Genomic DNA, 24,322 nt, shown 5'->3' with positions numbered 1-24,322 from the left:
TGTTCTGCCTGAATGATATGCTGCTGAATCCCAAATATGTATCTTTCCCTCTTTTGTTTCCTGCCTCTGCCTAGACAAAGACGGGGGGTTGGGGGAAGGAAAGAAAGGAGGGGGAAAATGTTAGCTTGGATCTACTTATAACATATGAGCCAATACAAGTTGAAAGAAATAGCCAGTCTTGAAGTTTGCCATTTGGGGCCAAAAATAAACATCTTGAGGGTGAGACACTTGAGTTGGGAATAAACTGTGATGATAAAACATAGCACATCTAATTTACTCACACAACAGTTAAATATGGTCAATTTAGCCTCCTCAGGCCACTCTTCTAGCCACTGAGAAAAAAAAATCCTTACATTTTTGTTCCACAAAATTTATTTTCTAAAGGGAATGGTTGAAGCCATGGTATAGTCAAGAAAGCTGCACTTTACAAAGAAGGGAGTAATGACTGCCAGTGTTTTCCTGGTGCTATCAGCATATAACTTCTGTATTAAATGAGTGGTGAGTACCACTAGAAGCAAATTACAGTATATTCCCCACCACCAGCAATTAGTACTTTCTCTAATTTGACATTTATTCTCAGAATTTTATAGCTGGAAGAAACCTGATAGAATATCCTATGTAGTCCATAGGATACTTTTTGTAAAATGAAAAAACTTCTTCCCCCAGTTGTTGTGTGTGTGCATGTGTGTGTGTGTGTCAGGATAAAAATATACACAGTATGTATTTGAGGGGTATGGCCAGAAAAGAAGGGAGTGATAAGAGGCAGGTATGGTATTTGCCTTTTGAAAAAAGAGGTAGAGAGATAGATAAAGTGATTTACTCCAAAGTAACATGCCTTCACTGAGAGATTTCCAAATCCCAGGGCAACTCCAGTATGCCAAATTATAAAATTGCAGTAATCAAGTTGATAAATATGATAGGAGGTTTCATCTCAATGTCTTCCTCCTAGATTCACAGATTAATACTCAGACTTATTAATCCTTCTTGGGGAGGATTGCTTATCAAAATGTATGGTCTTTCAGGCTTTTAGGTCGCTATTGTTTTTCCCCTGGTGGAAGAGAATCAGTGAAAAGTGGTCTCTGTAGATTAGCTAATCAATATATCTTTAATTTCAAACAAAATTTTATAAACATGTGGGTCATGCTCATTATGCTAACAACCCTGGGCTTCCCAAGTCCAGGAGAACTATATCTGTGGATCCTTGGAAATACTGGACTATCTGCTTTCATGCTGATTCTATCCCTAGGATTTAGAAACACACCAGAAATTTATTATGTTTACTTGTATCTGTGTTAAAGCAAAATTGAACATGTAATTATTCATTGTAAGATTCAGATACTTACATTATAATTAGAGTCTTTTTATTGGCAGTGATAACAACAACAAAAAAATTCAGCGCCTATGGGATTTCTGAACTACAACTAAAACAGGATGGCAATGTTGTGTTTTTATTAACTCTGCCTTAAAAAAAGAAAAAAAGAAAAACTTTCATGCTCAATTTCATTCTTTCATAATGTAGTAATAATTGATGCTCAGGAAAATATCATGTACTCTCAATGTACCAAATCATTAGAGACATAAGGACTAAATTCTATTTTATTTCTTTGGTTTTATTATTAAGTGAGCATTTGGATACAGTTTAATCTATACATTGGCCATCTATCAATGTGTTAACTATCATTAATTAGAAGATGCATAAACATACACAACTTTTTTCCTACTTCAAGAGTCAGGCTATAATTTCAGTTGTCTTTTTTCTGTGAGTATGATGGCAAAAATCATGGATTTAGTTGTTAATCATACCTGTGTCAAGACATACATCATCACTTATTGGCTACATGAGCTTCGGAAGTGATTTGTTCAATTCTAAGGTTCAACTTTCACCTGTGAAATGAAGAGGCTATTATTATCTATCTCAAGGGATTTGTTGTAAGAATCCAATGAAGTAATTGAAATAAAATGTGCAATCCCATGTCCTGACACATGTAGCACATACACAATAAATATCAGCTATTACATTCACGCATTATCTCTTTCTTAAATGACGAGTTAATACCCACCCCCCCACCTTGTCTAAGATTTTAGAAGTAGCTTAATTCTTGTTTGTATAGTGGTGAATAGGAGAAAAAAATCAAAGCAGCTCAACTTTACTAACCATGTCTAATAAATATTTCAAATAATGCGACTTTCAAAAATATATCATGAACAGGTTTGCTTTTGCTCCTCAGGGTAAGGTGTACATTCACCCTTCCCTGCCCACCCTCACCACTTGGGAGGATTGATATCAGTATTCTTATCCACAGCAGCTGAGGTTTATTTACTCCTCAAGGGGAGGGCCAGTTTCTGCTTCAGCATTTACAGCTCTTTTCTGGCAATAACAATTTCTAACTCCTAATTATCCTTTTTCCCACGTGAAACTCTAAAGTTGGATTGAACAGGAAAAAACAACAACATCTCCCTTCCCCTTGTCTAAGCTGTGAACTTAAAATACCTGTTTTTTTGTTTGCGTCTCTGTCACACTGACCTATAGCTCCTAGAATAATCTGGACATTTTCTGAATACATTTATGCTAGACTTCACATGTCACTCGAGTCTTTGGTTAGGGTAGATCATTGTCCTCTAATTCCGTGCTGATTCTCCTGAGGATTTAGACGGGCCACTTTAACCACCATCTCTGCCAGGCCTTTGGGAAAGTGGACAGCTGGGTGGCCAGACTCCTCACAGAATAGTCAGAACTGGTTTCCTTCGAGCGGTGACTTTCTGTGGAGATAGAAATGTCCTTGTTAAATAACACCGTACTCAAATTGTCTGTGCTCGTCATATCTTACTTCTACCCAATATCATCGTTCTCCAGCTCAAGGCTCAAAAGAACATTTTCTTTTCAATTTCTGTCCTAAATCCCCTTGCAGAAGGTCAATGCCACAGAAGAACACAAAAGGTGGTCTCCGCAGGTGACAGCGCATCATCGCCAAGAAGGTCCAAAAAGAAAGCACACTGATGGCTCAGGCTCACTTTTCCAAATCCCAATGGTAGGAAGATGGTTCAGTAGGGAGGGGACGCAGGGGAATCGCTCATTCCTTGGCTCTCCGTGAGCCACTGGGCCCAAAGCAGGAATCAGGTCTCTCCCAGCCGAAGGGAACTGAACGAAGCAGCTGCCGCACGTGCCGTACTCAGCACAATTCCAGGAAAGTTTAGGGCAGAAACTGAGGCAGAAAAGAAGTACACAACTGAATCTGGGCTGTGTTTAACGTAACGAGTGGAACCTCAGCACCCACACGTCATCCCCTGCAGGAAATGCCGTTTCCTCTTCCAGGAAACAAAGATGTGGAGAAGTTCTGAGCAGCAGCATGTTTATAAGACAATGAGAGAGGGTCTGGTAGAAAACAGAAAACTCTGTAGGTTGGGGAAGGAGAAGGCTGATCCTACAGGTTACCAGGGTCAAAAAAAAGAAAAAATCTAGAAATGCATATACTAAGAACAGATTTGGATTTTTTGCTTTAGATAAAATTTTAAAGCCAACCCTCTCCCCCTTTTCTTTAGACATATGATGAATATATTGTTTTAAAAGATCCAGTCTTCAATTAATAGGTTTCCAGTTGTAGGACTATGTGGTTATAGAATATTCGAATAACATGAGTCTTCAGAGGCCAGTTGTCCAAAAGGGAGAGAGGCAGGGCATGATTGTAAGAATGGGACATTATTCAGCAGCACTTGAGAGAGTGCTTCAGACGGGCCTGACTTTAAATCCTGGTTCTGGCACTTGGTTAATTGTGGGATCTTGGGCAAGATACATAATATTTCTAAATTTCATTATTCTCATGTGTTAGAGATGTTAATGATGGTATTAACTATAGTATCTACCTCACAAGATTGATATGAAGAGTCAATGAGGAGTTCTTCAGAAGTGCTCATCATAGGGCCTGGGTGTGGGGACTCAGTACGTGGTCATCACCATCATCACCATTTGAAACTTTCCTTAAAGCCACTGGCTACTGATTAAATTAAGAGGTTGTAGGAACTTCTCTTGAGCCCCTATGTGTATTTAACCTCCTTCTCAAATTGTCAATGCAAAAACCCAGAAATGGAAAATGAGGGGTTTACTCTCTCCTAGGCCCAGCAGTCATGGTCAGCTTGCCATTTTCCTCACAATGTGATAGGCTCTGTTGAAAGTTGGTTGAAAAAAGTGCCAGGTAGAAGGCATTTTGAACTAGAGAGTTTTTTCTCTTTTGCAGTCTGCAGACAGAAGCTGCGGTGAGGATCAGTGCTCCAGCTCTCCCACCTTGTCCCCAGCCATAGGTACAACTTCCTGCCACATTTCAATAGCAAATATATAATGGGCATCTCCTATGTACCAGGCTCTGGTGATGTCACGGTGAGCACTCCTGAGGGACTCTCCACCCTCACACTTCCTGGCCAGAATCTCCCAAGAGGTTCAGCCTCTGTGTTGTATGATCCATTTGTTAGATATCAGCAAATGGGGGTGGGGGCTAATTTCAAAGAAGTACATTTTTATCCATAAAAAATATGGATATTTGGGGTTCATATAGATTAGGGGGAGGAATCACCACATCTGGCTTCCCATTGCAGGCCTGAGTGATTTAATCAAGTCATCAAACACTCCCAAGCCTCAGATTTTCGTCTGTACATGAAAAGTTTGGAGCCGGCCATACTCTGAGGTCTTTTTCAGCTGACATGCTATACTTCCATGATCGGAAGCCTGTTAATCCACGGTTTGGCTCTTTTATGCCTTTTTAATTCTCTCTCTCAAAAAGAAAATGAAAAGGAAAAAGAATTACTGTTTTATTTCTCTGACCAATCTGGTCTTAGCATGATAGAGCAACAGAAGTCTTATCCAAGTACATTTTAGTTATTTAGTTTTATCATTGAAAGGAAACCATTCTTTAATTGTATATGTAACAAAACACATAATTTTCTAACCCGAACGAAAAATTGGTTCTGTGGAAAATAGGACAAACCACCCCAGGGATATTCAGCATGACCATCATTAGTAGGACCAAGGAGGCATAAAAAGTCCTAAAATGATAATTGCACTGTAATGAAATAACGTTGCAGCTTCAAGAACTGTAAAGATTAAAGTAGTTCAACTTTGGAAAATGTATATAAAAGGACAGCGCGCAGACACCGAAAATCAAAATCACAGGTAAGAAGCAACCTAGAAATGATCATCCCCGGGACAAAATTGCGCCCAAACCTCCTCCAGTAGGTAATTTTTAAAAGAACGTTGTTTACAAGTCCTTTGCCGTGTAAAAACAGATAAAAGCAGGTACAGTTCTTTCTACCCAGTGACTTGAACCGTCCCCCCGGAGCGTCATTTTCGGCTTTCGGTTTGGTGAACCGGCGAGCGCGTGTGGTCTGTCGCCCCTTTTCCTGGCACTCAGAATGTGGCTGCGGCGGAGGCGCCCCTGCTCAGCGCTGCCGGCAGCATCACCACCGGCGGGGGGTGGTCCCACCCTCGTCCACCGCAGCCTCCCGGTCCAGGTCGCAGCGGAGCGGCAAGTGACCAGTAAGGAGTGAGGATGGAGCGGGTGGACGGGGCGACCGCGGGGAGGACGGCAGGCGCGGGGCGGGCGCGGCGGGTGCACAGCTGAGCGCGCGTGCCCGGGCGGGGGTCGCGGGTCCCCTCGGGCGGCCAGGCCGCGGCGGGGAGGGTGCGAGCGCCCCCTGGCCGGCGCCGCCCGCGGGGCGCACCCGCTGCGCGCCGGGCCCGCGCCAGTCCCCGCGCCACCGGAGCAGCAGCGGCGCCGCGCTCGGCCCGCGGCCGCAGCACCAGGTAGGGCCCCCGCGCCACCGGCCCGGGAGCGGGGTCGCTGCGAGGCGCCGGGACCCGGCGCGGAGAGGGACCCCCGGGCTCCCTTGGCTGTTCCAGGAAGGGCTGAGGGCTGCTGCGGGAAGCAGGGGCGAGACCGAAATCGAAAAGGGCGCGATCGGGAGCGAACTTTGGGGGACATTTCCCCGCCTTGGTTCCTGAGTGCCGGTCGCGCAGGACGCTGGCGACCTTGGCCGGGGGTCGCCACCTCCTTGCTTCTCCTTGTCTCCTCTCACCTGAACTCATGGGGCGGGGGTGGGAGGGGAGAAAGTGGAAAAGGTTTGTGTTCTTGGCAAAAATGTCTAAGGAGAGGTGTTTTCTGCAGACGGCAACCTGTCCACAGAGGAGAATACCCCGTTTTCGGGAATTTGCTAGAGTGGCAGACGGTGCTGCCGACACACACTTGTAAACAACGCAACGACTTCTGCCCCTGGGCCTGGGGTAGGGCCAGGCGGGTCTTTGATAGATTCCAAAAAAAAAAAAAAAAAAAACACAAAAGTCTGAGTGCTCGATCCTGTAGCTGTAGTGAGGTCGTTTTCCAGCCTTGGGGTCACATGGTAACGAAACATAGTTTGTTAAATAAAATCTTAATTTTATTAGATTTTTAAGAGCCACAATGATAAGTGTGAGAGTGATCGATGGGAAAGGCTTGGGCATTCCCTATGGGCGTGAGGGAAGGCCCACAGGCGGCTCAGCAGGGAGGTTCTGGTCATTTCTGCAAGGAGAGTGCCACAGAGCCCCTTGTCCCCTGGGCTGTCCTGCCACTCCACAGGCGGGATGCTGGACGTGGTGCTAGTAAAAGGTTATTCAGCGATGGCACAAGCTGGCAAGGGGCGGTGGAGGTGGAGGGAAGAACTAGACTCGCTGCTCTCTCCCCGTCGGCGGGAACTTGGGCCGTCTGTGGCTGGTGTGCAGGCCTTCAAGTCCCAGGTATCCTCTCAGGGCACACACGAAGCCTGCTGAATTGTTTCTTAAACTGCCTACAGGATCTGAGGAGTCTGCCCGTGTGCTCTGTCAGCTCCTCTTTCTCTGTCCCTTTCTTTCGGCAAAGAGAATTCTACAGCATTGGGGTTCGGGAGGATCCTTGAAAGAAACAAGAAGCCCAGAGGCTCCACTCAGGTGTTCATTTCCCCAGCATTCCTACCTAGAAGTCATGGCCACCAGCTGGTCCTTTCCTGGCTGGGGATATTTAATCGACAGCCTCTAAAGTTCTGGACCCCAACACCTCCCTGACCTTGTGAATCACCATCTTTATTTTTCCACTCACTTATCTTTGGTAACTGTTATAAAATGGCAGGCTTACTGCGGATGCTTCGTCTCTTTTAAAAATGCTGTGTCTAGTGGGAAGAAGGGTGACATTTGCTAATTTGGTTGCACATTACTTTTGAAGTTTATGCACAGCTGTTTAAAATCCCTCAGAGATCGGTGCCATTGTTTGATGCAGGTGTCTACTCCAGAAAGATCTTTGTTAGTCTCTTCTGCTGATTGAATGTACATATATTTAAAGACGCAGTGTAGGAAGATCTAAAACCTGCAAAGCCTCAGCTGCAAAACTCCTCCCAGTTAGCGACTCAAGCTAAATTAGTTTTTGTTTTTTGTTTTCTCTCATAAACTTTTATTTCTGATTTCAAGAGTAACCTGTTTGGCATCAGCAGCTTTTGTTTCGGTGTCCTGTGATCGTCTTCTATGCTTTTACAATGTAAACTTCCAGAGAAGACTCTGGTTGCCATCCGCTTTGACATGTTCATTTCCAACACAGTTGTGTGCCATGGTGGCTTATGATGGGAAGTAACTCTTGGGCAAGCTGCTACCTCTGTTCAACCAGCTCCAAGTCCTACAACAGACTCCCTCACTGAGTCTGTGCCTAGCATATGCAGTGCACCTGCTGGAACTTTGATATCTTCTGCTGACTTGCTTCTCTTTTGAGTATTACAGGGACATTGCTCAATTATTCACACTTAGGCTCTTCTTAAAGATCCTTTCAACACTAATATTCTATTTCTCTTGTTCACACCAGGCATTGGAGAGCCCTGAAATAGTCTGTCTTTGATCATTTCTATAAAGTTTCCTCATTTCACTATAACACATTCTCTCTTTTCTGTGGAAAAGATTAAATTCTTCTCTATAATGAGTTAAACACTTTATCTAAAATTTCCTGTACTCTGAATCCAGGATTTTCTTTTGAGAGTGTGAGCTTAGGGTATAAGTCTGTTACTTCAGGGGTTCAGGAGTAAACCTCCACAGACAAATCTTCTTATAATGCAGCATTTTATTATAGTATGTTTGCCTTTCTTTAAATTAGGAATTAGAATTAATACTTCCTGTTTTTAATGTAATTAATGTTTTAGAATTACTGATTATGTTGTTTGCCCCTGAAAATGTTGCTGATATATTACTCTAATATGACAGTTCGTTAACAAGAGTATATTTGATTTCAGGTGATTTCTGTTTTTGTAGGGTTCAATCTTTAATTTCTTTTTTTAAGTCATTTGCCCCAAATCATTAAAAATGCTAATATGTTATATGGTGAAAAATCCCTTATGTGTGTGTGTGTGTGTGTGTGTGTGTGTGTGTGTATTTACCCAAGTCAAACCTGCAATTAAAATTAGGGAAATTCATCCTGTAGTGACAAACATAGCATTATACTCATTCTTTCTCTCTCTCCATTATTTTAAAACTTTAAACATCTCATTTCTAAGCAGCAATGCATCTAGTTTAGCTTTTCCATACCCATTTTAGCTGCTAAGGCAGAAATCATGTGAAACTCATAAAAAAAAAACATGGTGTTGAGCCAGAGATGTGAACTAAAATGTATTTCCCTGCCATGATGGAAACATCTTTCATTATTTTAACCTGCCAAGCATTTACACTCTGTCAAATTTCTATTGCTCTGTGATTGTAACATATTCTTGGGGCAAGATGAGAATCAGAGATTTCAGAAGTTAGGATTAGATCACCCAAGCCCAGAATCATAGATTTCTAGCCTGGGTTTAAATGAGCAGATATTTAAAGCACTTCACTTTAGCAGCACATCCTTCTACAGGTTGTAGTGGGTCTATGTTAGCTTTTGAATTAAGCTAATCATATTAATGATAATAATAACCAGAGCTAATAAAAGCAATAAAGAATGGTTTTACTGAGTCATTATTATTTACAATTTATATGCTGAATATTATACTCAGAATTTTATTTATATTTGACAAACATTACTACCTCACTTAATTCTCACAAAGTCTTTATAAATTAGATGTTATTATTATTCTCATTTTTCAGATAAGGAAACTGAGACACAGGAGGATTAAGTCACTTGCTTAGATCTTGTAACTCGGAAGTGCCAGAGTCAGGTTCTCCTGACCATCACATATGTCTGACCATCAAGCACTTGCTATAAACTGCGGTGCCAGATGACCTACCAATTAACTTTTTTTATTGTGATAAAATATGCATGACATAAAATGTACCATCTTAACCATTTTGAGTGTACAATTCAGTGGCATAAAGTACGTTCACGTTATTGTGCAGCCATCACCACTATCCATCCACAGAACTCCTTTTATCTTGTAAAACTGAAACTCTGTACCCATTAAGCATTGGCTCCACTTGACACCCCTTCCCCCGCTGCGGGCAACCCCCATTCTGTCTAAATCTGACTACACTAGCTGCCTCATGTAAGTGGAGTCATCCAGTATCTGTCCTTTTGTGACTGGCTTATTTCACTTAGCAGAATGTCCTCAAGCTTCAACCATGTTGTAGCAGGTGACAGGATTTCCTCGTTTTTAAAGCTGAGTAGTATTTTGTTGTGTGTATGCGTCACATGTTGCATACTCATCCATCTGCCAGTGGTCACAGGGGCTGCTTCCATCATTTGACTACTGGAGACAGTGCCGCTATGAAGAGGGGTGTGCAGATATCTCTTCAAAACCCTGCTTTCAGTTCTTTTAGATATACACCCAGAAATGGGAATGCTGGGTTATATGATAGTTCTGTGTTTATTTATTTTGCTTTTTTGAGGAACCTCCTTAGTGTTTTCCACAGTGGCCACACCACTTTACAGTTCTCACCATCAGTGCACGAGGGTTCCAGTTACCCAACGTTCTCACCAATACTTGTTACTTCCTGTCTGTTTGATAGTAGTCATCCTAGTAGGTGTGAGGTGTTAATCAATTAACTTCTTATAGATCGTCTGATGCCCCATGTCAGGGATCTATGGGCTGATGCTACTCCTGAATTCATTGTTTTCATTCCTGTCTCACCTTATGCTTATACAGTCATCATCCTTTGATGTCTGTGGGGATTTGTTCCAAAAACCCCCTCAGTTATCAGACTCCAAGGACACTCAATTCCCTTATATAAAATGATGTGGTATTTGCATATATCCCATGCACATCCTCCCATATACTTTAAATTATCTCTGAATTACTCATTAATACCTAAAACCATGTAAATGCTATGTAAACAGTTGTTACACTGTATTGTTTTTGTTAATTGTATTGTTTTTATTGTTGTATCATTATTTTTTCTTTTTAAAATATTTTCAGTCTGCCATTGGTTGATGTAGAACCCGTGGATACAGAGGGCCAACTCTGTAACTTTTTCTAATAACAAAATTATTGGAGGAACTACTACTTACACAGCCCCTGAATGACTAAGAAAACCATGCCCAGGAGAGTCCCGATAGGTAGAGTTGTTCCTACCTCCACGGAGTACGCTATGATGCAGAAACGAAGAGTTTCTGAGAATAGAGTGAACATGGCATTGGTGTTAGTCACTTTAAATGAGTGAGACAGATGCTTCACAGAGATTAGTTGCAGGTTTATCTTTTGCAGGTGATCAGAATAGGACAGATTCCCAGGACAATGGAGAGAATGAAGGGTGGCTGCTATTGAATTCACCTGGCTTTGGTTGTGAGCCTCAGACCCAGACACTGTGCTATACAGCCCACGGGGAGATGCCGCCAAGTAAACAGGAGATTGTAACGAAGTGTGAGGCTTTCACGGGGCATTTATATTATTATGTATCAATTTATAGTGTTATGCAACTCTATGATATATTTGTTTCCTTCCTGTCTCTTTCCTCCCCTGGTGTTCAAACTCCATGAGGGCTGGCATTGCATTCCTAGCCATGTCCCCATCTGCTACAACAGGGCTGGGCACATACCAGCTCTAAATGAATATGTGCAGAGTGATTGTGTAAATGTTTCAAAAGGTGGCATACATGGTGCCATGGGAACATTGGACTTAGAGTATCTGAGAAGATGTCTCAGAGCCAGCAGGGAGGGCTCAGCTGTGACCTGAAGCATCTCAGGATGTTTTCCAGGAGGTGGGAACAGAATTTGTAGAACAGTCTGATGGTACCTGAACATGACCTCCTAGAACAGTGTGGTCTGAGCCCAGCAGGTGAGTGGAAGTGAGCAGTGTAAACCTAGAAGCTTCAGTTTAAATCTCTGCTCTGCTCACTAACTTGCCACATGATCTAATTAATCAATTAACTTCTCAAAGCCTCATTCTCCCCATTTGTAAAATGAAGAAAATAATGGTCTTCAATAGCAGTGATGTTGCGAGAAACGGTGCATGTTTCAGTGTGGGTGTGTTATTTGGGGGTAAGGCTGGAAGCCAGATCACTGGGGCCTGATAAGCAGGTTAATCATACAGTTTACCCTTCAGATTGGGACATTTTGAGAGTAGAAGGGGACATTCTTAATAACTGGGATAACAGGTATAAACTCAGATTGTCCTGGGCAAACTGCTCTGTAGGGTCACCTTACTTTTAAGTCATATAAGGGAGTTTGATTCTTTTCCGAGAACAGGAGAAACTCTTCGATAGTTTCTGTACCAATGGAACAAGCTCTATTCAAGCATCTCCAGCATGTTAGAGAGTCTTGGCATTCTGTACACTCTTTGCAGCTGATGATAGAAAAGAAAGTTACTTTTCACATTTCTAAGAAGGATGCTGTAATTCTGACTATAGAATATCTCAGTGCAAGGAACATAATTTTACATACACGGACATTTTTAATGTGCCCATACAACTAGTAACTGTTTTCCACTGATTTCCTTTCACTTCATGTCACCAAGGTGTGCTGGCACCAGATCAAGCAAGTGGGTTTAGCCTAAGAGGGCAGAATCCACATTCTCTCTTATTCTTCATTGCATTTCTGGCATCTAGCACTGTACCTGACACACAGGGCGTGCTCGATAAGTATTAGTGGAGTAAATAAATATGCCATAAATTGTAGAACATGTGAGACCTAAGGGACTGTGTGCTGAGTCTTAGAAGGAAAGAATCCCAGTCTATTGATTTAAATGTCTACAAAAGCAGAATCGTTATCATCCTGGAAGCTTTTGCCTGTGGGCCTCTGGAATTATCTAGATAAATTCTACTAAAAATCAGACCTGGAGGAGATGGGAAATATTTAAAAATTCTGAAAGGCAATTTTCAAGAAGAAGACTCCATACCCCCAATCTGTGATGTGATTTTCTTTCTCTGTCACCCCATGGCATCTCACTTTCCTGACCATTATAATGTCAACAATAAAAAGGGAAAAAAAAAAAAGATTGAGCTAAGAATGATCATAAAATAAAAGGTAATATAATATTCTACAATACCCTATATAAGCAAAAGGAGGAATCCATAGGTAAACATAAAATGTAGATATACTGCCAACCCAGAAGTTATTTTAATAAAGAGAAAATATTAAAGGGTAAAAGAGGTAATTTTTTTTTTTTTTTTTTTTTTTTTTTTTTTTTTGCAGCTGGCTGGAATGGGGACCTGAACCCTTGACCTTGTTGTTACAAGGCTATGCTCCAACCAACTGATCTAACTGGCCAGTCCCCAAAGATTTAATTTAATTTAATTTAGTTTTTAAATTAAATTTTAAGACATCTTAAGGATTCTTCAGAGAAAAATCATAGTTATTTTAAAATTCATTAAAGCAGGTGAGAGTAATAGAGATAAAAAGTAAAAGACCAAATTCAAGAATTAGGATCATAGAAGCAGACCAATGATAAGATAAGTAAAAGCATTCACACAAAAAAGTTTTCTTTTTAAGTAAAGAGTAGAAAACTAGTTAGGGGACTCACTTAAAGGTAGAATAACCAAAAAGAGAGAGAGAGAGAATGAAACCAAAGGAAGAAAGTAATCTTTTAAAGAAGATTTAAAATAAATCCCAGCAATAATAAAATGGACACTAGTATAAGTTCCTAACAACAATTAACCCACAGCTAAAATAATGTCAAAACCAGTGTTTAGGTTTCTGGCTTGTACCACAAAAGGCCATGGTCTCCTCTATGAGATATCAGAGTTTTCAGCTGGAAAACGCACTGGGACTCCTTTATGACGTTTCCCTCCTGGGTCACATAAGGGCAAGCAAAAGATTCCTACTCGTTTTTGCCTACAGAATAAGGGGGACCCTTCTTACTGTGTAAGACTCAGTGTCTTCTGCATCCCAGCCCTAATGGCATAAAGTGAATGAATCAAATTAGGGGGTCTTTAGAATTCCTGATCCTAAATTTTGCAGCTGTTTGGGGGGGGATCCTTTTGGTAGCTAAGCATTCCATCCAGAACAGGGTTTCACCTGGGCAGAGAAATGGGTAAATTTCAAGGACCCTGGGCTGTAGTTAATCTGTCCCATCATATTCATTGGTGAGTAGCCTGTATAGATTAGAGAACGTAACCCTTAGTGGTACATGTCACCCTTACCCAATAAACTGAAGTACAGTCACCCAAACACGAAAATCATTCAACTACAATTAGTGTTGATTTTGGAAATTAAAATTTAATACCACCACCGTCCCAACAACAGAATATTGTTCCTTCTACTGTTGGTAGTGATGGTAACACGAGGAATGTTATAATAACCAAGTTTCTTCAGAAAAGGCAACCTGATTTCCTCAATGGGCTTTGCTTCTGGAAGATAAGTTAATGGTAAATAATAGACAAATGAGATCTTCTTTCCTCTAAGAATGTGAACTGCTTTAATTCTTCAGCATTAGTCATTCAAAAAGAAAAATAAAAGGCATACATTTATTTAGGACATATTCAGGCTGTACAGAGAGGTAATATTAACAGTAGCCATAAATAAACTCTTTCATAAGAAGAACTTGAGTTATTCTACCCCTTAAATACAACGGAGCCGCTCCTAGATAATTTTATGAAAAAACCTTTTAATGTTGATGAAAATAATTCAGTGATAAATAACTTGCATAATTCCAAGTTCTGAAGCAGAGACAGCTTAAGTATTTGCCACAGGCACAGCAAAAGGTCCTTTAGCCTTTCTCCCTTAATTTCAATAAAAAGAAGGATTTTACCACTGGGATTTTTTCCTAGTTCCTGGGCGTTGAGATTTGTTAATATTTATAGTACACTTGAGATCTGTGACTAAAAGCCCTTTAGGAGAGTAAAGCATCTGAGCAGGAGGAAAAGGCTTTTTGTTACTTATTAAAATAAATGCAACTCATTTCACGAAAAAAAGCTAATATTGCTAAGCATAAATTAGCACATCATCTTAGAAGTTAACGAACATCCATTAGCAATTTCCCATAGTTGGAGCTGGCAGAGAGAAATGTCAACATATAAAATTATATTTGAATTTTATTATTTCAACAGAAAGGAAAGGAGGAAAGCAAACCCCTCTTCTTTATAGAACAGACTTGAAGTGTTCAAAACAGCAAGAATATACGTTTACTGAAATATATAAAACCAATTTTCTCCTGGAAAAATATTGTAGATAATTTGCTCATGGAAAACTATGAGTAGTCTAGACCTCTGGGTCTAAACATCTTGACCTAGAGAGAGATCACGCTACTTATTCAAGTACTGGTTAATCTCAAGACACTCAGCAGTCCAGCTAAGAAGGCAGATTATAAAGAATCATCATTCTGCAGGTTCAAAAAGTGAAACACACATTTGTTTGGATGTTTGTCTTAAAACTACCCATAGGAAAATTCAAACTGAATTCCAGGGAATTTTAATCCATGCGCCACATTTTCTTAGTCTTTTGCAAGATAGAATCAGAGGATTACATTTTCTAAGAACCCCTTTTTAAAAAGCTTAAGCCTTAATCAGTTAAGTGTGACATGGGCCTGAAATGGGATTTGGTAACAAGTGATTAAGGGAAGTTCAAGTTGATATATATTGGCAGTGGACCGATGTCATTGCCCTGAAATTGTCAGGGGTGCGTTTTATTGTTTGACAAGTATTTATTTGATGCAGGGTATTGCTTTGGGTATCAATCTCTGTGAAGCAAAATGCCTCCAAACTCAGTGGCTCAAAAAAACCTCTTTTAGTTTGTGCATGATTCTGTGGGTCAGGAATTTGGGCTATTTCTTGTTTGGTGGTTCTGTTCCTTATAGTGTTCCCTGGGTCTCTCATGAGGTTGCAGCCAGATCTGATATGGCCCATTGGTGGGCAGGGCTAGAGGATTGGGACCGCCCCAGCGCTCCCTCTTTTTCTCTCCATGGAGCTACCTTGGACTTCTTTTCATGGTGGTTCTATCCTACGGGTGAGGCTTAGGAACACACAAAAGCAAAAGCTCAAATCTCTACAGCTTCGCTTGTCCCACAGGCCAGGCAAGATCAAAGAGAGGTGCAGCAGAGGGTATCCCTAGACTGGGCGTGGCCGAGTGGCTTTGCAGAAGTGTGGGTCGGAAGGGATGGGCTAGTGCATTCATCTTTGGAAACACTATCTAGCACGAATATTGAGGCTATTGGTAAGATCACATTTTAGAAAGATGACCTCATTTATTTTCTGATATCAAGCCTCTGGTCTCACACTTCATGCAGTTGACAGAAGGATTGTAATAAAACAAAAGTCTGATCACCACTTTCCACTTTAAAACTCTTTGGTTACTGTGCACCACCTACAAAATAGAATCCAGGTGCTTTACAAGGCTTGCTGAATCCTTTCCAATCTGTCCCCTGACTGCCGGACTCATACATCCCAAGCCCCCTGGTTCTTGAGCACCTGATACTTCCCCAAATGCCCCTTGTGTTAGCACAGCTCCACAGCAGATCACAGAGTAGGAATGAAATTCTTCCCATTTGGACTGTCACTTTGCTAACCCCTGAGACGTCGCCTCCTCTGTGAAGGCTTCCTCCAGGCTGTCAGGCTTCCCTCCTCTGTGTGCCATGGCTCCCTGTACACGTAGACATCTCAGCTACAATAACTCCCCTGTGCTCCCTCCTGACTACACCGTGGGCTCCCTGAGCGCAGGCTCTGCATCTGTCTCTCCAGTGTAGACCTGGCCTTTAGCAGAGAGTCCCACGCACAAGTGCTCAGTAAACATTTATTGAATGTCAGTTTAGTGTAAGCAAATGACAGAGTGATGGAGTGCCTGGGGGAAAGACCAGGAAACCCCAAACAGGAAGAAAGAGGGTGCAATGACCTGAGTCATAGCTGTGGAGAGTCAGCACTCGGGCGGAGCTGCAGCAGTGGGCCCCAGGCTGCAGAAGTGGAGAGTGCAAATGCTCTAGATAAATGAAAGATGTGAAACCGGGATGCAGAGTAAAACAGAAAATCCCATTCAGTGTAGAAGAAACCAAGGCATGTGTCACGGTTAAGGGTTTAGAGAGAAGCACCGAGTAGATAGGATACCTAACATCAGAACGGCCACAGAGACGTCAGGCAGCACCCTAGCAACAGGGCCTCCTGACCTGGAATCCAAAGGATCCAAATGAGCGAAGCTCACACCTTCTCCAGACACCAGGTGGTGCTCTGCAGGTGACCTCACTGTCACCTGGAGAGGAGAGAAGTTGGACAAAGCAAAGTCACTGCTTCTGGGAAGAACTGTGGGGCTCTCACTCCGAGATCTGAGGTGTCACTGATTCCACCTGACTGGATATCTTTACTCTTGAGCCAAACTGATTGCATAACTACTTTTTTTATTTTTTAATTAAATTTTATTTTATTTTATTTATTTTTTTGAACTGTAGTTGATTATACATATTTGTGGGGTACAGTACATTGTACAATACCTGTGTACAATGTGTGCTGATCAAATCAGGATAATTAGCATATTCATCATTACCAAAATAATCATTCCTTTGTGTTGAGAACATTCGATCTCCTCTCTTCTAGCCATTTGATAACATGCAGTAAATTGTTATTGATGATGAGATAACTTTAAAGTGAAGCTATATGTGTGCATGTGCTTGACCCTAGCTGGCAGGATACCTGGGGATATTGTGTTACTGGAGAACCAGAAAGCAGGAAGTAAGGTGGCTTCCAGCCAACCAAGGAAGACCCACCTTGAAAAAATGCATATCCTTCTTTTGACAGGAAGTAATCATTATGAGAAAATATTTTTCTGCTAAATATTGGAAGGAAACATGATTGTTGTCCTTTTGACACTGAGTATGTAATGCTTATAACTAACATATATTAAGCTTTTTCTGTCTGCGGTACTGTCCTAATCATTTTAGATCCATTAACCCATTTAATCTTTATAGCAACCTGTGAGATAGGTCCTATTATTATCCTCATTTTCCAGACGAGAAAACTGAGGTTAAATAGGTTGTTCAAAGTCACAGAGCTGCTACATGTCAGAGCTGGAATTTGAGCACAGGCAGTCTGACGTCCTGCCTATGTTCTTACACTCTACTTCACTAAACCTGAATTCAGCAATATGCTGTATCCACTGACTCATTTGCAAAACTACCTGACATTCTTATTAATTCTGAGAAGTGAATTTTGAGACTTCCTTCTCTCTTTATATCTCAATCACTATTTGGGGCGTATTTCCTTGTTTTGCTGCCCAATCTTTTACTCATTTTGGAAACAAAAACTCTCGCTCTGGTTCAGCTTCCTCATCAGGCTCTGCTTAGATCAAGGCTGGTTTTCTGGATCCTTCTCCAGGCATTCTCCTCTGCATCCTGGAGGGCTGGTTTCTTTGCTCAAGCATCTGAAAATCCCTGCAGGTGGGTAGATGTACTTAGAATAGGCTGAAAAACTGTACAGAACTCCCCAAGTGTTTGCATTTTCAGGGAAGACTTGTGAGGGAGAGAGAAGGCTCCCATGGTGGTTTGGTTTGGGTCCCACTAGTCACAGGATCATTTACAATGTTCTCCAGCAGCGCAGTCGCACGGGTGAGGCCCACAGACAAGGTTCCTTCTTTCTTTCTTTCTTTTTTTTTTTTTTTTTTTGTCCTTTTTTGTGACCGCGCTCAGCCAGTGAGCGAACTGGCCATCCCTATATAGGATCCGAACCTGCGGCGGGAGCGCTGCTGCGCTCCCAGCGCCGCACTCTCCCGAGTGCGCCACGGGCTCGGCCCCCTTCTTTCTTTTTTAACCTTGAGTATCCGCCTGGATCCCTACTACTTTCCTGCCCTGCTTTTTTCCTTTCCAATATATGCAGATACCAGATTCATTGCTGTATGTATCCTCTTTCCACCAGCTATATTTTAAACCTAGAATACTGTAGGTAAAAATATGTATTTTAAGTAAACCTAGAAAATATATTATAGAATTCCAATCCATTCTTCTGGACTTTTATTCATCTCAATTCTTAAACTCTCCTTAACCCTTCCTTGAACTTTCTCTTTTTCTTTCTTCTTCTTTCCTCATCTCTTTCATGTCTTTAATGCTGTATTTAATAATGCACTGAACAGATTAAAAGCGGCAGATTCTGTCATATCCGCACACACATGCGTGTATACTGACTGCTGTAACTTGCAAAGAGCTGTTAAGAAGAAAGTTCGCTTAATTAAAAATGAGTGAGAAATGTGGCCAGATTAACATTCTTAAGTAATAACTTTGACGTTGGAACTTCATCTATATGGGGCTGTTCCGGAAATTTAAAAAATAATACATTCTTCTATACTGTGAGATATACTTAAATTATTTTTCAGCATATGCCTGATATAACTTTTTAATCTGCTTTTTAGCCAGTGTGTCTTCATATATCTATGAATCAATAATAAATTCACATCAAGCGTCCCATCCTTTCTATACCTATTGTTTATTATTATTTGACAGGTTTCTGAGGCACAGATTCCAAAAAGTTCAGAAAAATACCCTTGTTCCAGAAGACATTTCTTTTTGTCATTAATTTCAAAAGAATGGTTTTTAAAAGCTCAAGAAATTTGTACTCTACTGTTTTTTGGTTGCTTTCCAAAGTAAAATTAAGAATACAATGGATTCTTCATATTTGGGCTAATAGACAATGTACAAAAGCTGAGCAATTCAGTGAATATAAAGATTAGCCCTGAAAATGAATAAATAGAAAAATTAGAATAACCAGCAAGGTACAGGATGCCTGTGATACCCTGTCTCAGAGGCAGAAACACGGTATTCACACTTTGTATGGCTTCCACATTAACCTCATTCCATAATGTGCAGCCTCTCTGCTGCCAACGTTTTTTACAGGGTTAATAGATTCAGTCATAGAGGAAGAAAAAACACTGTGGAAAACCAGAACACGACAGAGGAATTTTTTTCTTGGAGTAGACCTCCCAACAAACAAATCAGGGGTGTCTTTAGAATGCCACTGTCCACCTGATCTCAAAATATGCCACGAAGTTCTCACTTTATTCTAGTACCTGACATTCTGCCAGCTAGGAATTTAAGGAACACAGATCCTCTTAAAAGTGCAAGTACTGTTGAGATTTCCTTCACATGTTAGAGTGGCTTAATCAGTAACAAAGAGAAAATGGGAATGTTTATGGAGGGGGGAAGGCTGGGTTTTATTTGGTCAGCAAGTGTTTATTGATCCAGTGCCTATAATATGGCAGGCATTGTTCTCGGTGTTGGGAACACAGAAGAGGGACAAGATACCGGCCACATAAAGCTGGTATCTTTTGAAGGAGAAAGACAGTAACAGAGTAAACAGTAGACAACGAACATAACATTAGGTAATGGCAAGTGCTAGGAAGTAAAAAAAAAAAAAAAAACAGGGTGAAGAACTAAAGAAAATTTCTGGAATTTGGCCCGCTTTTCGATTACTAAACCCTCTCTTTTTATGGAGAGTGAGGGAGAGAAAAATATCTTGTTATGGGGTGAGTGGGCACTCAGCTCCTGACAGAGGCTTGCCAGATCTTGTTACCAAACTCAAGTCTGGCTGCCTGCCCCCTTTCAAAAGCAAGCCACTCAAAAGTCGAATTGTTGGTGAAATGGAAGTCAGCTTTTATTCAGGAATACTGGTGACCTCAGGAGAGATGTTGGGCTAGCCCATCTCTCTCGTAAATCTGCAGGAGAATGGCCAGGCTAAAGCCACCTCAGAGATTGGGGTGAGGGAGTGGAATGTGGGAAATGAAAAGCAGGAGGGAGGGGGATGTGAGCTGTGGGGCCTCCGTGCAAGGCGCCAGGTGCAAGTTCTCACCAAGGCTCTGTCTGGTTTCTGCTCCCGTCCTTGCTGTTATCTCAGGGTCCTGCTGGAGTGCTGGAATCAGCACAGCTTTACTGATGTCTTCCTTGGTTTTTCAGCATCTGGATAGGACGTGTCTTGTGGCAAGTTTGAAGCTTCGGGTTGGCTGGAAAACAACTTTATGTTTATGTAAATAATGTCACCTTGCCCTGTAACCAAGGTTCAAAGAATAAAAAAAAAAAAAACTGGGTCCTTTTAAAATCTTTTAGAGCCCATGTGGTTTTAAGTCCCAACATGTCTTTAGTCTTGCTCATTCCAACAATATGATATGTGCTCATTGCCAAAAAATCATGGTTAAAAAAATAAAGTAAGGGGAGGTTGCAGACGAGCAGTCAGGTGATACAGAAAAGGCCTGTTCTTCTTTGACTGGACCCAAACGATGTATAACTCTTGTTTTCTTCATGGGGCATTTTCTACCACTGTGCTCCTTTGCGAGTACATGGCTGGCACTTATGTAGTTAATGGATATTTGTTCCTAAGTGAATATATATATAAGGAATCTGACTGTTATAATTCTTATTCACAATGAGAATCTATAGCTTTCATTTGTAATCTTCAACTTTGTATTGCCTGTTATTGCTGAAATGTTAGCAGGGAGGCAGATGAGTAGAAGGAAGCCAAGATCAGATGAATTCATTCCCGCTCATGTGATTCGGGCCAAAAATCCATTGCTTCCTGTCCTCCTTTTAACCACTACACATGTCACCTCGGTAGGGACGTGCCTCCCTGTGCATGAGTGTGCAGTTGGTACTTTCTAAATGGCTCACTGGAAGAGGAATAGCCTTAGATAATTTGTAAATGATTTTTTATTCCCTTTCTCTTACACACTAATAATAAAAATCGTCTCCGAGAATTTCTCCCCAATCTTCATAACACAGAGATTGAAAACAGTAAGATATGGAATTAGACCTCTCAACATCAACCTTAAAATTTTGTTTCTCTTCCTGCATCAAGGTGACCACATCATCACGAGTTGCAAGGGGTATAGTTCAATAGATGACAATATTCCAGCAAGTGGTGATTCCCCTAAAAACCTGATGCCCCAAGAGCTCTATGTAGTAACTCTGCCAGCTTCTACAACCAAAGCGATTCCTCAGATCATCGTATGACACCCATGATGTTTGCTTGCTAAACTGTCAGCTTAAGTTATTTACCCTGTATCTTTGATCTCAGTTTTCTGGTTGTATTTTATCTAAGTCATCTTTACTTTAGTTGAGCTAAAGCTGTGGTTTTGCGAATTAAATCTGTTGTGGGTTTCTGCATATATCTCCTCCGTGTATTTGCTAAGCTTTTTTTTTTTTTAGTTAGTATCGTGAGTCTGTTTTCATCTTTACTTTTGTGTGACAGAGGATATGTTTTGCTTAAAGTTCTTTTAAACAAACTGATGGCTATTTAGAAGAACAAGCTTTAAGAAACCAAAACATTTTTTTTAAATGCCTTGTTTAATACTTGTCTTTGGCTACCCTTGAATCCCCTTAATGTTTTGACATTTGCACCTAATGAAGAGATCATGTGGCTCACAAATCTGGATTTTGTCCTCGAAGCAAAGAGAATCTGCCTCATGTTTTTAAACAAGGAAGAGGTTTTTAGAAAGAGCTTATATGGCTAATGTGGAGGGGGAATAGGCAGCAGGAAAAAGCGAGGGGTGGATACCTATTAAAAATCTATTGCAATAGTCTGCAATGATCTAGAGAAAATATCTGAAGTTCTCAAACTAAGAGACTGACAAGTAGTGATCAAAGACAACAGAAATAGCCAGATAAAACCCATGGGACTTGTAGCACAGATGGATGAAGGCAATGAAAACAAAGGAAGACTCACAGTTGATTCCAATATTCCTAGCTTGGAGGACTCGGTAGATGATCATTGCATTGATCAAGACAGGAGAGAGAAGAGAGATAGGTATCAAGGAGAAGGTAGAACTCCTGTTCACTCTGATGAGTTTGAGGCGCTGATGGAACACCACCTGGAGAGGTTCAATACATCACTGAAAATATGAGACTGAAGGAAGTGTGTATATAGTTCAAGAAAAATGTACTTTTGGGGGTGACCACAAACAAATCATTGAAGCCATCAAAATGGATGAGATTGGCCAGAAAGGTGGTGGGAAAGAAGAGTAACATCAAAACCTAGATGTATTTTTTAATATTTAGATAAAGAAAGTGGAACCAACAGAGTAAATTGCAGAGTGGCCAAAGAGATGGAAGGACAGCAGGAGAGGAGAAGGGAGTCGGCAGTGCTGTGTGTAATATCCAGGAGGAAGACCAAGAGTGAGCTGGCAGGTCTGGAAATGAGTGAGTCACCATGCCCTTTAGAGAGCAAGCTCAGCAGGGTGGCGGGCCATGGAGCCCAGTGCAGGGGACCAAGGAGTGAGTGGAGGTGAGGAAGTGAAGGCACTCGGGGAGCTTGCTAGGGAAGCAAAAGAGGGAGGCTGTGTCTGCAGGAGACGCAACGTCAGGACCTGTGGAGGGCTGGAAAGCAGGAATGTGTTTGGCGGTAGACATGGGAGAGAGGCTGGGACCACAAGACTGACTCAGGGTGAAAGAAAAGATTAGCCCCAGGAGTATTGGCGGAGGTAGTATCATATGCAAGGGATGTTTGGGGAAGAATGGATGGAGACTGAGATCAGCTGAACCCGAGAGAAGGATGTGGAGCAAATTCATGTCTTGTGGCTTCCATGTGCTCTTTAAAAACAACAAGTTCATCTTCCTAGGCTGGATAAGCAGAGCGATGGTTTTGGAGACTTAAGGAGAACACATGTGGAACAGCCTGCTTAGGGAACAGGAATGAGCTGAAAAATAAAATTAAGATTGTTGGCAAACTCAGTAATAAGTCAGATGCTTATGTTATTTTTTGCTTTATTTATTGTGTTAAAAACATACATAACAAAAAGTTTACCGTTTTAACCATTTTTGAGTGTACAAGTCAGTGTCATTAATTAGATCCACGATGTTGTGCAATCACCACCACTATTTCCAGAACTCTCTCATCACCCCGAACAGAAGCTCTATACCCATTAAGCAGTACCTCCCTGTTCCCTCCTCCCCTGGCCCCTGGTAATCCTATCCTACTTTCTGTGTCTATGAATGTGCCTCTTCTAGGTAGCTCATGTTATTTGTTGCTTTTAAAGTATAATTCGTAAAATAAGAAAAGGAAAGGATAACCGGAAGGTAATTATTCTTACTGTAATATTCTATAGATGAAGAAGTCATTCTTAAATCGTATCCTCTTTTTTTAATCCCCCATATGGTACTGATTTATGAAACATTGCTACAATGTTATAAAATTGGTATGATGCATTACCTTAAAGTTATTCATATTAGCTGCAGCTTTTGAACCCCCCTATATTCTACTTTGAGTTTAGTATTTTATTTGTCATATACATACACAAGAATGACTGTCTTTTTTCCCTGTCCAGATGATAGCACAGAATTGTAGTTTTGTAAACATTTTTCTGTTTAACTAAATTGTAGTTTAGGTAAAGGCTTGCTTCATTCATCTGAATGTATGTTGCCCGAAATACAAGTTCCTAAAAAATAGCTTGTGTATGCATCATTTAGAAAGACGGAGGGTTTTACTATTAATATGCAAACAAACAACTACTCTGCTTTATGTCAGTTATCGGTGACATGAACCGATCCTTACTTCTGAAGAGTAGATTCAAATGAGTCACTATAGCAATAGGCTCAGTTATTTTTAATGGAAATGTTTTTTACTTTCTAATGAAAGTAAATTTCTAATAAGAGGCTAATTGGAAGAAATGTCTGATATTGGGATCATCTACCTAACATAATTTCCATTTTCATTTTCTGTGGAACCCCAGCAAGAGGTGACAAAATTCCTGCAGTGGGGTGAATGAGACATGACTCCTCCTATGGCAGTGTATAGTGGATGTAGATTGCCAGATGCCTTCGGAAGTCAGAGCTGTAGATAGAAATGTCAAAGCCACAGCATTTACCCACACCCTGAAGCTAGCCACCACCCTCTAAATATTGCTGAACAAAGTTATTTTAAAAAGGAACTATTTTCATATTGTCTCACTTCCCCAAATGTATCTCCTCTCATGTTATTCCTACTGCCCTTGAGTTTCCACCTTTGGCCACATTTCTCTCCTGAAACTACTGCCATGGAGTTCTTGGT

At 41.1% G+C, this 24,322-nt stretch overlaps 1 protein-coding gene and 1 long non-coding RNA gene across 4 annotated transcripts in view; one reads left to right on the top strand and one right to left on the bottom strand.

The window, feature by feature from the left end:
- Positions 1-1,582: 1,582 nt before the first annotated feature.
- Positions 1,583-5,517, bottom strand: LOC134380808 (uncharacterized). Of its 2 annotated transcripts, none has more exons than XR_010023913.1 (2): positions 5,301-5,517; positions 1,583-3,203 (listed from the first exon to the last, which is right to left on the bottom strand). It is a non-coding gene; the product is annotated as an uncharacterized LOC134380808 (long non-coding RNA). The 2 variants fall into 2 exon arrangements; XR_010023914.1 differs by having other exon boundaries at positions 1,583-2,760.
- PRKCQ (protein kinase C theta) overlaps positions 5,501-24,322 on the top strand; it is a 123,639-nt gene continuing 104,817 nt past the window's right edge. The window contains exon 1 of one of the 2 annotated variants that reach the window (XM_063100965.1): positions 5,501-5,524. The gene's annotated coding sequence lies outside the window, so the exon portion shown is untranslated. Of the gene's footprint in view, positions 5,525-5,724; positions 5,792-24,322 lie in introns of those variants that run through there. The other variant, XM_063100962.1, reaches the window with a different exon arrangement.

The sequence above is a fragment of the Cynocephalus volans genome, chromosome 6, assembly GCF_027409185.1.
Source record: "Cynocephalus volans isolate mCynVol1 chromosome 6, mCynVol1.pri, whole genome shotgun sequence".
Lineage (NCBI taxonomy): Eukaryota > Metazoa > Chordata > Mammalia > Dermoptera > Cynocephalidae > Cynocephalus > Cynocephalus volans.
The sequence above is the reverse complement of the archived record's forward strand: the minus strand, read 5'-3'. Positions and strand labels throughout refer to the sequence as shown.